Raw genomic sequence first — 4,482 nt, forward strand, 5'->3', positions numbered from 1 at the left:
GGCAACAGCTCTTAACGAGTCATGAATTTGGGAAGACGACCCGTATTTTGTAAGGTAGACATCATACATGTTTGACAAGGTGGTGTTGAAAGCATTCTTTAAAGTTTGGCTATAATAGGGGTTTTGATCGTCGTTTAACCCAAGCTCATCACAAATTTTTTCTATTAAAGCTTCAACACCACCAACATTGATGCAAGGGTTTAACGCAGCAGCACATGTCAAAACAGCGGGTAGTTGTTGAAAATATTTTCTAAATTTTTCTTTCATTTTTACACCCATATCAAAATAAGGTGCACCCCTACAATCAAGTTCACTCAACTTTGTGCACATGACAGCAATTTTTGGTAAAGCAATGGGGCTTGTTGGATAGTAAACCCCGGATAAACTAGTTGTGCAAGATTTAAAAATTTGAAGGACCTCCGTAACGATCTCAATCAATAACCAGTTTCTAGGATCATATGGTGCACATTTACCCCTACTTGACAAAATTTGATGAAACGCAATTAATGATTCTTTTTGTTGGATGGCTTTCTCAAACATATTACAAGTCGAGTTCCATCTTGTTGGACAATCCCAATTTGGCCCCAACCATTGACAATTAGCTTCTACACAAAATTTTTTGTATATTGAAAATGTTTTATTGTTGCTAAAAACATCTCGTAACATTCTTTTAAAACTGTTTCTTTGCGTTTCGATCACGTTTAACCCATCTTGCACGGCCAAGTTGATAATATGTGCAATGCATCGGCTATGAAAAAACGCTCCATCACAAATAGGTTTATACTTTAATTTTAAATGGCCAACCGCGGCCGTATTGTTGGACGCGTTATCAAACGAAATTGAAAAGATTTTATCTTCAATTTTGTATTGTCGAATGACTTTATCCAAGATTTGAAAAATATTTCTACCCGTGTGCGGGTAATCAAACAATTGAAACGCAACGGTTCGTTTCATCATTTGCCACGACTCGGGGTCAACCCAATGAGCCGTCACACAAATGTATGAGTTGGGCGAACCATGAGGTACCGACCAAACATCCGTTGTTAAGTTTACACCTGTTTGTAAGTTTGAAAAGTATGAAATTAGTTCGAATTTAGCGTTTTTCCATGCTTTAAGACAATCTCTTCTAAGGGTCGAACGACTTACGTGTTGGTAGCGTGGTTGAACATAGTTTTGCATCATCTCCGTGAATTGAGGGTTGTCGAAGTGGTTGAAAGGAAGTGTTTGTTGAATCACAAAGTTTGAAAACTGTTGACGTACCGCTTCAACGTCGTACGTAAACACCCCTCCTTGATTCGTCATCTCCGGCTGCGAACTACTTCCCGCTTCGTCCTTCAAGGCCTTGCAAAAGCGCTGTTGTATATGCGCTTTTAAAGTGGAGTTTGCATCTTTGGCATAGAACTTCAAACAGTGCTTGCATCGAGCTTTTTGGCGACCGTTAGACAGTTCGCATAGGTCGAAATGTTGCCACACATCTTGGTTTCGTTTCGTGGGGATGATCCGAACGACCGTTATGTCTGTGTTCGAGGCACCCATGTTGACGGATGAAGCAGCATTTTGGGATGCCATGATAATAAGAGCGTATAATCGAGTATGAAATAAACGAGTACGAGTATGAAATAAACGACTACGAAATAAGAGCGTATGGAGTGGTAATGTGGTATAATTGAGTGTGAGATAACAAAATAATCGCGTATGAAATAAACGTTTAGAGCTAGTAGAGTTGTATAATCGAGTGTGAGCTAACCTACCCAACCTAAACTATATATAGTTGTTTGTGGGGGTAAAATGTTAAAAAAAACGGCTAGAAATCAAGAAAAAACGGGCAAAAAAGGACCCAAACGGTCATATGGCGGTTTTATAACGGTCAAAAACCGGTTAACCTAAAAACCGGTTAACCGGGTTAACCGGTTTTTGACCGTTAACCGGTTAACCGGTTTTTAGGTTAACCGGTTTTTAAATTTAACCGGTTTTTTTACTAACGGGTTCAATAACCGGTTTTTGTCCACGAATGAGTAACCGAAGTACTAACCGGCGGTTCAATAACCGGTCTAACCGGTTTTTTAATAACCGGTTTTTCTATTAACCGGTTTTCGGTTAAACCGACCAAACCGGTTCTATAACCGGTTTTTTTGAACACCTCTACTCAAAAGTGTTTAGTATGCAAGAGTCAATAAATCTGTTAGCTTGTGGGTGCAAGATATAGTAGTAAATGATATAAAAACAAGAATCTATTTTAGCTCCAACTATTAGCCTTAACAACATACAATTGTGTAAAGAGAAATAGTTGAAAGCCACAATAATTAAACCCTAAAAGATGATGAATATTAGAAATTAAAATTTGGATTTCATAAAAACAAAATACAATACAAGAAAGTAAAATACACACAATCAATTATACATTTTCTTTACCTATAAACCAAATAATGAATTAAGAAAGTAAAATGACCTTTTTACCCTTCACATGTAAATGAATTTCACTTTGGTAGTTTGAAGGTTTCAATATCCTCATCCTGGATCCAACCATATTTCTCCAAAAATGGGTTGGCTAGGGTTTGTGGTGGGTAGTCTTCAATATTACACTCTTTCCACACATTTTCTACTCCTTCCAAGTCACGTACAACTTCCCACATGCAACTATTGCACTTGAACCCTGCCCCAAAGCTTATCATAAACAATTTATCACCTTTTTTAAGTCTTTTTTTAGCCTCCATGTACCCTAAAACATACCAAACACTACTAGCTGAAGTGTTGCCGAACCGGTGTAGAGTCATCCGCGCCGGTTCGACATCATATTCACTTAAGCTAAGGCTTTGAGCGACTGCGTCAATCACAGCTTTTCCACCGGTGTGGAGACAGAAATGGTCCACACCGGCTTTAAAGTTGATGACCGGTCTAGCAAAGCCTAAGCCTGCTGACTTTCTTTGGCCACTCTGGACCATTTTCATGATCATGGAGAGTATACCGAACCGGAGAAGCTCCCGGATCGGTAAGATCTTCGGTGCCACTCGTTTTAAATTCTCAACGAAGGCTCGGGTTGCGGCTTTAGGTAAAGATTTACCTAAATGAAACCCCATTCGACCGTCTTCGTCTTCGGTTTGTATGCAACACCCGTATGACTCGTCTTTCGCACCGTGGTGAGTTCGAACAAGACACTTCAACTTCAACATGCATTTATGAGTTAAACTTGGCTTGTTTGTGAGAATCATTGCACACCCACCGGTTCTAAACAAGCAATTTGAAAGAATCATTGACTTATCATTACCAACATACCAATTAGGAGTCAAAGACTCAGATGTCACCAACATTGCCACTTGGTTTTTCTTTGACTTAAACACACTTTCAATAATATTCAAAGAAACCAAACTAGCACTACATCCCATCCCACATAAATTATAAGTTTTCACATCCTCCCTCATCTTGTACTTGTTAATAATTCGACTCGACAACGACGGTACACACGCTAACATCGATATATTAACCACCAAGACATCGATCTCGGACGGTGAAACACCCGTTCGACGCAAAAGCCGTTCGATTGTGTACTCGAAAAGCTCGTCCATCTCTTCAAGGGCATCTTCATGATTAGGGTTTTCTTCGCGGCCTTCAAACACCATTTTTGGAGCGTAGGTTTCTTCGCCAATGCCAGAGCTTACAATGGCTTTGAGAAGAAACTTGTACTCATTTAGGCCGAGGTTTTTGGCCCTCTTGATGATCTCACCAGAGAACTCGGTGGACAATTTCCGGTCATCGGAGGGTTTGTAGAGTTGGTAGTCTAATATGTAACAATGTTGATGTCTTTTTGTGTCAAGAAAATTGAGTACAATGTAGAGAATGTATAATATAGGGATGAAAGACAAAATGGTAAGGAAAAACACCATTTTTAGAGAGAGAGAAAGGGTTTGGAATGATGTTTAAAATGTTGTTTTTGGTTTGTAATTTGGAAAACCTAAAATTATTTGTATAAAAAGGGAGTGCACCGCTTGCATTCCCTACTAATATTAGTTAGATATCTATCACTCAACTCCCACCAAATAACAATAAACTAAAGCATTACTGCATTATTGACTTTTTCTAGAACAAAGACTTTGACTTCATGCTAATTTGACTCTTGTAGGTCATCTTTATCATGAACTAAGGTTTCTTTGGTTTTTTATTTTGTGGCAGACCATTAGCATTGCAAAGCGTTGTTCATATGAACATATGTGATCAAAGATAAGTTAGAAACTTCAAGCCTTATCTTCTAGTGCCGTCAATTTTATAGGGTTTGACTACGTTTGATTCTTGTTTAACTTTTACTCCCTGATCGCATCTCTTCAAGCTCTCCGTCTCTTAATTTTTATGTTGGAATTATGTGATTTTGTGCCGCTTAGAGATCGTATAAAAATGTTTATGATCATATTCATATGTTAGGATCTTTAGCCAAAACTAATATTTTTATGAAAAGTATGTTACCGTTTTTAAAATACGATTTAGCCATAA

The 4,482-nt window shown here is 38.4% G+C and overlaps 1 pseudogene; it reads right to left on the minus strand.

Annotated features, from left to right (window-relative positions):
* Positions 1-2,301: 2,301 nt before the first annotated feature.
* LOC143563107 (3-ketoacyl-CoA synthase 12 pseudogene) lies at positions 2,302-3,982 on the minus strand (annotated as a pseudogene).
* Positions 3,983-4,482: the final 500 nt, after the last annotated feature.

Source organism: Bidens hawaiensis, unplaced genomic scaffold (assembly GCF_021521415.1).
Source record: "Bidens hawaiensis isolate Kalapana, Puna unplaced genomic scaffold, B.hawaiensis_p1.1 tig00021322_1, whole genome shotgun sequence".
NCBI lineage: Eukaryota > Viridiplantae > Streptophyta > Magnoliopsida > Asterales > Asteraceae > Bidens > Bidens hawaiensis.